This window comes from Herpailurus yagouaroundi, unplaced genomic scaffold (genome assembly GCF_014898765.1).
Source record: "Herpailurus yagouaroundi ecotype Mexico unplaced genomic scaffold, PumYag 28, whole genome shotgun sequence".
Lineage (NCBI taxonomy): Eukaryota > Metazoa > Chordata > Mammalia > Carnivora > Felidae > Herpailurus > Herpailurus yagouaroundi.
In genome coordinates, this window is record NW_024412376.1 from 15,258,108 (window position 1) to 15,270,343 (window position 12,236).

Genomic DNA, 12,236 nt, shown 5'->3' on the forward strand with positions numbered 1-12,236 from the left:
GCGTCCGACTTCAGCCAGGTCACGATCTCGCGGTCCGGGAGTTCGAGCCCCACGTCAGGCTCTGGGCTGATGGCTCAGAGCCTGGAGCCTGTTTCCGATTCTGTGTCTCCCTCTCTCTCTGCCCCTCCCCCGTTCATGCTCTGTCTCTCTCTGTCCCAAAAATAAATAAACGTTGAAAAAAAAAATTTAAAAAGAATCTTAAAAAAAAAGACAGTTGTTTTAAAATTTTTGTTGCATAAATCTGGCATCAGATCTTTTTCAGGGGCAGATTCTGTTGATTTATTTCTTTCCTTTGATAGGCCAGACTTACCTATTTCTCTGTGTATGCCTTGTGAGTTTTGTTACAAACTGGGCATTTGTGTCTAATAATGTGGTGAATGGAAATCAGATTCTCCTCTTTCCCAGGGTTGGTTGTGTTTTGTTGTTCTGTTCATTCTTGATTTGTTTGTTTTTATTGTGGTAGGCTGGAGAAAGAACACTGTTTCTTTCAATCCTCTGGCTATCACTTCAGCTGGAAGGGTAGGGACTTGCAAAACTAGGGGGAGATGCAAGCAGAATGGCTACCCATCTCTTTGTGTGTACCTGTCATCGGGAGGAATAATTAGCAATCAGCATACAGATCCTCACTATTTGGAGAACAAGGAGTTTGGTCCAACTTGGCTCCCTCAAGCTGAATGCAAGCTGTCCCTGGAATGCATGAGGAGCCGCCTGCCCGCCACGGAGCTGGGAGGTGGTGAATTGGAGCTGCTACTGTTCTGAGTGGTTAAAGTGGACACCGTTAACCACACTTCATTGTCTGAGACCTCCCCTGGAAGTCACAAGCCTCAACAGATTCCAGAATTCGAAAATAGTTTTATTGGAAAGATTATACCAGGGCAATTATTATGTAAGTGGGACGACAGAATCCTGGTGCTTTGTAGTCTGTCATCTTTCCAGAGGATGGAGTCTTTAGTAAGCAATTGAGATTTAGATGAGGTCACGGAGGTGGAGCCCTCATGAATGGGATTAAGGCTCTATAACAGTTGGAGAAAGCTTGCTTCCTCTACCACTTGAGGACACAAAATTCAGCAGTCTGCAATCTGGAAGGAGGCCCTCACCAGAACCTGGCTATACTGGCATCCTGATCTTAGACTTTCAGCCCCCAGAACTGTAAGGAATAAATTTTTATTGCTTATAAGGCAAACAGTATGAGGTATTTTGGTGTAGCAGCTCGAGTTGACTAAGACCAATAGCTCATTATAAGATTATTGGAGAATATAGACTACAGTCAGGACCAAATCATCAGAAGGCCTACCTTTAGGCCTGCTTCCTATCTGAGATGCTCTGCTATGCCAAAGTGAAAGAAATTTATTACTTAAAAAAATTAAACTGGCAAAATGTAACGATTCCATTCCTTAATATATTCTCTCATTTAGTGCCATCCCAAAATAAGATTCCTCATTTTATGTGCTTTACCAGTTATCTTACTACTTGAAAGTGGCTGGAATTTTCTCTCTTCTCTATCTTAATTAAGGTCATCTTGTTGCAGATCCTATTTTTTGCCCCAAAACTTTGAAATGGCCGATTATTTTCTGATAATGAAATTCATGTTATTGTAACAGTGGCTTAAATATTTCTCTGTGGTGTGTGTGTGTGTGTGTGTGTGTGTGTGTGTGTGTGTGTATTTTGTTTCATTTCATTTTGGTGAAGCTAAAGAGAGGGGCATTCCTGGGTGGCTCAGTCGGTTAAATGTCTGACATGGTCTTAGGTCATGATCTCGCGGTTTGTGAGTTTGAGGCCCGCATCAGGCTCTGTGCTGATAGCTCAGAGCCTGGAGCCTGCTTCAGATTCTGTGTCTCCCTCCCTCTCTGCCTCCTGCCCTCAGGCTCTGTTTTACTCTCTCTCTAAAAAATAAATATTTAAAAAATTAGAAAAAAAAGCCAAAGAAAGTTCTAGAAAATGGAACTTTCATTCCCAAGAGGAGATATTTTGTTACTGATAGTCCTTTTGTAGACACCTGTAAAAGTCTTCAAGCTATACATTAATGACTCTTACATTAATGAATCAGTATTTTACATACTGATTCTATGTGCCTTACCCTTACCTATGACCTTCTCTTAAGGCTGAGAGAGTAAAACTTCAAAGTGGAGGTGAGTGTGTCTTTCTCCTAGAAGTTTTATAGCTTAAGATGCCCCGCTGGATCATTTTCCACTCAGAAGTACAATACAAAGCTTGTCTCTAGTATTCTAACATCCAGAACTCACAACACTACCCTACATTGTAGCGTAATAATAATTGATGCCCATGGTGATAACAATGAAATACAAGGTTTTGAGGTGCGTTTGAACCATCAAACAATATCAAATTAAATTTTAGTAGAGGCATTATAGTCTAAAAATATAAATAATAATTTAATTTTTTTAACATTTAGCTGTTTTTGACAGACAGAGAGAGAGACAGAGAATGAGCAGGGGAGGAGCAAGGAGAGAAACAGGGAGAGAAGCAGGCTCCAGGCTCTGAGCTGTCAGCACAGAGCCTGACGTGGGCTTGAACCCACAAACCGTGAAATCATGACCTGAGCCGAAGTCAGTTGCTTAACCAGCTAAGCCACCCAGGTGCCCCCAAAAATATAAATGATAATTTAAATGAATACTTGATTAATAATACTCTGGCTATTCTCTTGGCAGACTATGAGATATTTATTGAATAAAAGCTTCCAGAGAGGGGATTGTAAGGCGAATTTTCAGAGTAAAAGCTTAAGTTTACTCCATTTCCTTAATATGCAGCTATAAACAATTTGCACTGAATTCCAAAATATGTTCATAAAAGAATTATACTTAGTCCTTAACGGTGAAACACACTTAGATAGATAAAAGGAAATAAAATAAATTCTATTTAAATAAAAAAGATTTTCTTATATTCCTATTATTTTATCTCATCTAAATTGCATGAATTCTCTTCATTGATAGAATACCACCTAGGTGTTGCCAGACAGATGAAGCAGAAACATAAAAATGAGAAAAGAGTTGATCAGACATTCCTGTCCATCAATTCTCACTACAGAATCATTTTCTATTTTTTATTTCCCAGGGAGTGGATCCATTTTGCATTAGTTTATTTAGTACACAAAATGTCATGTTAAGGTTGTCATCACTTAATTGGCTTGTTTGAACATTTAAAAATTAATCAAATTAAAAATTAAAACCATTTTCAAAAAGTGTTGCACATCTGGTATTTTTCCTTCATTTGCATTCTAATTAAAACCTGTTGAAGCCATGATGAACGTATATCAATTACCTATTCTAAAAGTTAAATTAATATTAATGTTTAGAACATTTGAAAAACATGGGTGAAAAGCATTTTGCCATAAAAAATGCAATACCTTAAATTCTGTTAAATTTCTATGCAAGGAACTAAAAATTGCTATGAGCTCGTAGCCTCTTTTTTCTTAGCTGAATCATCCAGAGCTTGTGATGTGGAAATCATCTTGAAAGAAGCCTTTGCAAATTATTTCTATGAAATCAGGATCTTTAGATGTAGATCATACTTAATCTGAAATATAAACACCCATTTAATGTTCTTATTTATACTGATTACATGGTATGTGCTGTGGATAACTCTAGCGTTGCTACAGTAACCACTTAGTTAAAAATGGCAATGAATAAAAATTTCATAGAGAACATTTTTTACTGACATGAAGGTAGACCAAACCCTTCTATGTTGATCGCAGAGGGAAGGCAATTTCAACAAGAGCCAAAAGATTATCATCCCAGGGAAGATAAAGAAAGAGCAAGTTTCCATGCTTAGCTGATTATGGAACTGTCACTTGCAGTGACATATTGAAAGTATTTCACTTTCCTAAACTAAGGGATGCTATAAGCCAGGAGTCACCACTGCTTTGGGATGGAAGCCAAAGGACAAGAGATTACAGGAAACTAGTACATTTAGTAAGAAAGCATTTGAAGAAGCGATGTAGAAGACCAAATCAAGCAAAGAAAAAAAAAAAGTGACTTAGACCCAGGAAAATGGGCACCCACTGTCTATCAATGAATTAGAAAGTTATGACAAGGAGTTTTAGAAAGAAAAGAAAAATTTTGAGACTGTGTAGGTACAAATAAAAAAAACATTTTACGGCAATCAGTTGGTTTTATGACTTGTGTGTTTGTCATTCCTGATTACTATGGTTGAAACTTAAAATTTGAATCTAAAAGGAACATAAACTGATTGGTGGCAGATGGAGACAGAATTATTTGGTTTGTATATAGGAAAAATGACTGTTCTACATATTAAAGTTGGAATTCTTTATTTTATTTATCCATTCTGGGCAGGTAGCAGAATTAACCACTGTTCCATTTTCATCAACTGTTCCGGGCCATTGTTTCTTAATGGTCTTTGGACAAACAGCATCTACTTCACTTACAAGCTGGTTGGAAATTCAGAATCTCTGGCCCCTCCCAGACCTGACTCAGAAACTGGTTTTCAGGTCTCCAGGTGATCTGATAGCATTTTATTTTATTTTGTTTTAATTTTTATTTAAATTCTAGTTAGTTAATGGACAGTGTAATGTTAGTTTTCAGGAGTAGATTCAATGATTCATCACTTACATACAACACCCAGTGCTCATCACAAATGCCCTCCTTAGTGCCCATCACCCATCTAGCCCACGTCTCACCCAACTCCCTCAATCAACCCTCAGTTTGTTCTCCATCGTTAAGAGTCTTTTATGGTTTGTTTCCTTCTCTTTCTCTCTTTTTAACCCCTTCCCATAGTTCATCTATTTTGTTTCTTAAATTCCACATATGAGTGAAATCATATGGAATTTGTCTTTGACTGACCTATTGCGCTTAGCATAATACACTGTATGCATTTTAAAATTGAAAAAACACTTATGCATAACTATAATTTAATCAGTGGTTCTCAATCATGACTACATATCAAAATCACCTGGGGAATTTTTTTTAACAGATAGTCTCCACAATTAGGGATTTTGATTCAACAGGTCCAGAGTTCGGTCTGGATTCAGTGAATGGTTGTAGCAATTGTGATAGAGGGAAAAAAAAATGAATAACATTGTTTTTCAAAATGCCTAAGAATATCAAAATGTGTAAGAGTTATTTGGTCTAGTTCTTAAAACACCACATTCACTGGACCATGTCTGGAATCTGATCCATTATTTCTGGTTTTAGCATGTATTGTTAACATGTTCCTTAGGTAATTCTTATGATCAGACAACTGCTAGATTTGTAAGTATCTGCAAGACAAACTGTTTCATCAAAGTCTGTATAGGGGCAAACTCTTGATGGTCAAACAGGTGGCATCAAAAGTCTGTCCAGCATTGGCCTTCCCAGCATAAAATTCTATTCTAAAGGACTACTTTTTAATTCATCTTGGTATTCCCAGTAATATCATTTTTCACCGTGGTCACTTGCTTTGGGTCAGAGATCTTAAAATCACTACATTTTCATTGTGGTCTTGAAACATGGCTCACTTGTAGGCCTAACCTTTCAGAAATAGACAAAGCTCATTTACTTCCAAATCTACCTCCAAAGTTTACCTCCAAAGTAACCTGGGTAGGCAACCTGGATAAAGTACTCCTATGTGATCATCAAATGCTCTTATTTGGACAAAAAAGGGAACAAAAATAATAGTATGTTTGTCCCTATGTTTCCCAGACCTCATGCTGAGGGTAGTACACTCTCCGTGACCAGCGACTCTCCTTTTGTATGAACATGGAGTGGTGACTTTTCTTGGACTACAGTTTGTCTTCTGGTTGATCTCTGGCATGAAGTTTAGGTTTACTGAAACAGGGCAAATTGAAAAATGTTCAATAAACCAGTTGCCACAGCTGTAATCTATGCTAACATTCACATACTTATATTTTATTTATTTTTATTTTTTAAAATATGCTCTCTTTTTTTAATGTTTATTTATTTTTGAGAGATAGCAGTGGAGGGGCAGAGAGAGAGGGGGACACAGGATCCCAAGCAGGCTCTGCGCTGACAGCAGAGAGCCTGATGTGGGGCTGGAACTCAGGAGCCCTGAGATCATGACCTGAGCCAAAGTTGATGCTTAACTGACTGAGCCACCCAGGGGCCCCTAACATTCACATACTATTTATTTATTTATTTATTTTTAACGTTTTTTATTTATTTTTGAGACAGGGAGAGACAGAGCATGAACAGGGGAGGGTCAGAGAGAGGGAGACACAGAATCTGAAACAGGCTCCGGGCTCTGAGCTGTCAGCACAGAGCCCGACGCGGGGCTCGAACTCACGGACCGCGAGATCATGACCTGAGCCAAAGTCCGCCGCTTAACCAACTGAGCTACCCAGGTGCCCAACATTCACATACTTTTAATCTCCTTCCACATCCCACACTTACACTGAAAGAAGAGCACGTCTATGGATTTTTGTTTCCAAAGGTTGGCATACATGAATCAAAGGTCTTTTGCCTGGGATTTTCACAAACTGACCTGTTTAGAAGCCAAAATCATCTTATTGAGATTTGTATATTATCCCACTAAATGGGGTAAAGTTCAAGAAAACACTAAAAGAATTTGAAAAAAAAACTTCTAATAAGCAACTGTAATCTCTTGTCTTTACTAACATTTGTGAATTCTCAATATAATCAGGTACCTGCTGTAAATCCTACCTCTCCTCTCCTTAAGGCAAAGTAATCATACCACTCTTTTTGACAAATTGCCCTTTATACCCTATACAAAAAATCAGAAAATCATGAAACAACTGGAAATTATTGAAATACCAAATCCATTCTTTTCCAGGTAATGGAACTAAGACCAAGATGGGAGGTATGGCTGACATGCATAATCTTTCAGTTAGATTCAAACTTCAGGTTGTTCGAATTCAAGTCAGAACCTCTAATGTTGCCATTCTTAGCCACCACCCTCTCAGGTGAATTCAGGTGACCTGGACTGGGTTAACTGAGGTTAACAGCTGATGGGAACTGATTATATATGACTGCCTCAATCCTTCATCGGCTGTGTTTTTTTTTTTTGTTTGTTTGTTTGTTTTTTTTTTTTTTTACTGACTGGCTGTAAGTCATAGCAAACCTCAGCAGGAGTAGGAACATGAACATTTTACTGAATGTATTACTGACACAATGCAAAGCAATTATCCAAAATTACATTTTTTTCTCAAAGTATAAAATGTTATAAATATTTCTGTGTTTATTGAATCATGAACCTCTTTAGAGGATATTAGGTTTGCAGATGTATAGATGGGATGCACTGGAAAGTGGAAATAAGTTGTTACTTATGTTTTGCCCCCACATGCATAGAAGATATGCTGGATATATGTGGAAAGGAAAAATAAAAATGATCATATCCTATATTAAGCTTCTAAAACTTCATATGTAAAATCATAAAGGAAGAATTATTCTAATTATTGATGACCAATGTTTCTCCTGGAGAAGAAGCTTCTTCTTTTCTTCTTCTTCTTCTTCTTTTTTTTTTTTTTTTTAGGAAACACGTTAATAAGTCACATAGTCTTGAGGATATAATCTTTTAGAAGACCTTGGAATAAGGTCTTTCCATTGAATGAGACTTTCCACTGAAATGATTATAAAATGGAAGAAGAGAAGAAAAAGGAGGGGGATCTGCAAACTAGGGGAGGACAGAACATTGATACATGTGAACTTGGTTGATCAGGAAGATAAATATGGGAAATATTTTTATCATTGAAAAAAAAATTAAATCATTTTAATATGAGCTTCTTAAAAAGCAGTTACTATGCATTTTATACATAATTTTCATGTAAAATGTATTATTCATATTTGTTTGGCCTGAAAGTAGCATAACAAAACATTACAGAACAATAGAAATGAAAAAGATGGAGTAATTATCGAACATGTGACCTTCATTTGTAGATAATAAAAATGAAACCCGGGAATGCAAAATAACTTTGTCAAGGTTATACAGTGGTAACAATGATTTTAAAAACACATTATTACTATTACTACTATTATTATTTTGAGTCAAACTACTTGGTAACTGCCAACATTAATTGATTATTTTTATTTGAATACAATAAATTCAAGATTTAATCACTTAAAAGCTAAGGAAATATTGCCATTAAATTTCTGTTTCGTGACCCCCAGTGAACAGATTAAACAGTAAACACCAAACTAACGGTCTCAATCATTTTTTTAAGAGATGATATTAAGGCTATGTTCTTAAATATAGAAATTGAGTATTATGTCATAATAATTAAATGGAAAGAAATTGAGTATTATGTCATAATAATTAAATGGAAAGAAACAAATAATTAATTTATAATTAAATTAATTAATAATTAAATGGAAATAAATAATTAATTAAATAATTAAATAAAATAATTATGTCATAAATAATTAAATTAAGTGTTATTTAAAAATTTTGCGGAGGAAGCTAGGAAGATGGCGGCTTAGGAGGACGCTGGGATCACCGCGCGTCTGCTGATCACTTAGATTCCACCTACACCTGCCTAAATAACCCAGAAAACCACCAGAGGATCAGCAGAACGGAGTCGCCGAGCCAAGCACAGACGAGAGGCCCACGGAAGAGGGTAGGAAGGGCGGCGAGGCAGTTGGCGCTCCATGGATTGGCGGGAGGGAGCCAGGGCAGAGGGGCGGCTTGCTGGCCAAGCAGAACCCCCGAGTCTGGATTGCAAAAGCGGAGGGGCCTGATGGACTGTGTTCCGACAGCAAGCGCGACTTAGCATCTGGGAGTTCATAAGTTAACAGCTCTGCTCGGAAAGTGGGAAGGCTGGAGGACAAAGGGAGGAAGAGCTGCTGAGCCTTCCGAGGACAGCTCAGTTTGGGGGGGAACAAAGGCGCTCGCCAGCGCCATCTCCCCCGCCCATTCCCCAGCCAAAATCCCAAAGGGAACCAGTTCCTGCCAGGGAACTTGCTCCCTCCGCGCAAACACCCAACTCTGTGCTTCTGCGGAGCCAAACCTCCGGCAGCAGATCTGACTCCCTCTCCCTCCGGCTGCCACAGGGCCCTTCCTGAAGTGGATCTCCTAAGGAGAAGCAAGCTAAGCCTGCCCCTGCCGCCCCCGTGCACGTTGCCTACCCACCCCAGCTAATACGCCAGATCCCCAGCACCACAAGCCTGGCAGTGTGCAAGTAGCCCAGACGGGCCACGCCACCCCACAATGAATCCTGCCCCTAGGAGAGGGGAAGAGAAGGCACACACCAGTCTGACTGTGGCCCCAGCGGTGGGCTGGGGGCGGACATCAGGTCGGACTGCGGCCCCGCCCACCAACTCCAGTTATACACCACAGCACAGGGGAAGTGCCCTGCGGGTCCTCACCACGCCAGGGACTATCCAAAATGACCAAACGGAAGAATTCCCCTTAGAAGAATCTCCAGGAAATAACAACAGATAATGAACTGATCAAAAAGGATTTAAATAATATAACAGAAAGTGAATTTAGGATAATAGTCATAAAATTAATCGCTCGGCTTGAAAACAGTATAGAGGACAGCAGAGAATATCTTGCTACAGAGATCAAGGGACTAAGGAACAGTCATGAGGAGCTGAAAAGCGCTTTAAATGAAATGCAAAACAAAATGGAAACGACGACAGCTCGGATTGAAGAGGCAGAGGAGAGAATAGGTGAACTAGAAGATAAAGTTATGGAAAAAGAGGAAGCTGAGAGAAAGAGAGATAAAAAAATCCAGGAGTATGAGGGGTAAATTAGAGAACTAAGTGATACACTAAAAAGAAATAATATACACATCATTGGTATCCCAGAGGAGGAAGAGAGAGGGAAAGGTGCTGAAGGGGTAGTTGAAGAAATAATAGCTGAGAACTTCCCTGAACTGGGGAAGGAAAAAGGCATTGAAATCCAAGAGGCACAGAGAACTCCCTTTAGACATAACTTGAATCGATATTCTGCACGACATATCATAGTGAAACTGGCAAAATACAAGGATAAAGAGAAAATTCTGAAAGCAGCAAGGGATAAACGTGCCCTCATATATAAAGGGAGACCTATAAGACTCCTGACGGATCTCTCTTTTGAAACTTGGCAAGCCAGAAAGCATTGGCACGATATTTTCAGTGTGCTAAGCAGGAAAAATATGCAGCCAAGAATCCTTTATCCAGCAAGTCTGTCATTTAGAATAGAAGGAGAGATAAAGGTCTTCCCAAACAAACAAAAACTGAAGGAATTTGTCACCACTAAACCAGCCCTACAAGAGATCCTAAGGGGGATCCTGGGAGACAAAGTGCAAGAGACATCACTACAAGCATAAAACATACAGACATCACAATGACTCTAAACCCGTATCTTTCTATAATAACACTGAGCGTAAATGGACTAAATGCACCAACCAAAAGACATAGGGTATCAGAATGGATAAAAAAAACAAAACCCATCTATTTGCTGTCTACAAGAGACTCATTTTAGATCTGAGGACACCTTTAGATTGAGAGTGAGGGGATGGAGAACTATTTATCATGCTACTGGAAGCCAAAAGAAAGCTGGAGTAGCCATACTTATATCAGACAAACTAGACTTTAAATTAAAGGCTGTAACAAGAGATGAAGAAGGGTATTATATAATAATTACAGGGTCTATCCATCAGGAAGAGCTAACAATTATAAATGTCTATGCGCCGAATACCGGAGCCCCCAAATATATAAAACAATTACTCATAAACATAAGCAAACTTATTGATAAGAATGTGGTAATTGCAGGGGACTTTAACACCCCACTTACAGAAATGGATAGATCATCTAGACACACGGTCAATAAAGAAACAAGGGCCCTGAATGAGACATTGGATCAGATGGACTTGACAGATATATTTAGAACTCTGCATCCCAAAGCAACAGAATATACTTTCTTCTCGAGTGCACATGGAACATTCTCCAAGATAGATCATATACTGGGTCACAAAACAGCCCTTCATAAGTTTACAAGAATTGAAATTATACCATGAATACTTTCAGACCACAATGCTATGAAGCTTGAAATCAACCACAGGAAAAAGTCTGGAAAACCTCCAAAAGCATGGAGGTTAAAGAACACCCTACTAACGAATGAGTGGGTCAACCAGGCAATTAGAGAAGAAATTAAACAATATATGGAAACAAATGAAAATGAAAATACAATAATCCAAATGCTTAGGGACACAGCGAAGGCAGTCCTGAGAGGAAAATACATTGCAATCCAGGCCTATCTCAAGAAACAAGAAAAATCCCAAATACAAAATCTAGCAGCACACCTAAAGGAAATAGAAGCAGAACAGCAAAGGCAGCCTAAAACCAGCAGATGAAGAGGAATAAAAAAGATCAGAGTAGAAATAAACAATATAGAATCTAAAAAAACTGTAGAGCAGATCAACGAAACCAAGAGTTGGTTTTTTGAAAAAATAAACAAAATTGACAAACCTCTAGCCAGGCTTCTCAAAAAGAAAAGGGAGATGACCCAAATAGATAAAATCATGAATGAAAGTGGAATTATTACAACCAATCCCTCAGAGATAAAACAATAATCAGGGAAAACTATGAAAAATTATATGCCAACAAATTGGACAACCTGGAAGAAATGGACAAATTCCTAAACACCCACACTCTTCCAAAACTCAATCAGGAGGAAATAGAAAGCTTGAACAAGACCCATAACCAGCGAAGAAATTGAATCGGTTATCAAAAATCTCCCAACAAATAAGAGACCAGGACCAGGGGAGTTCTACCAGACGTTTAAAGCAGAGATAATACCTATTCTTCTCAAGCTATTCCAAGAAATAGAAAGGGAAGGAAAACTTCCAGACTCATTCTATGACGCCAGTATTACTTTGATTCCTAAACCAGACAGGGACCCAGTAAAAAAAGAGAACTACAGGCCAATATCCCTGATGAATATGGATGCAAAAATTCTCAATAAGATACTAGCAAATCAAATTCAACGGCATATAAAAAGAATTATTCACCGTGATCAAGTGGGATTCATTCCTGGGATGCAGGGCTGGTTCAACATTCACAAATCAATCAACGTGATACATCACATTAACAAAAAAAAAGAGAAGAATCATATGATCCTGTCAATCGATGCGGAAAAGGCCTTTGACAAAATCCAGCACCCTTTCTTAATAAAAACCCTTGAGAAAGTCGGGATAGAAGGAACATACTTAAAGATCATAAAAGCCATTTATGAAAGCCCACAGCTAACATCATCCTCAACGGGGAAAAACTGAGAGCTTTTTCCCTGAGATCAGGAACACGACAGGGATGCCCACTCTCACCGCTGTT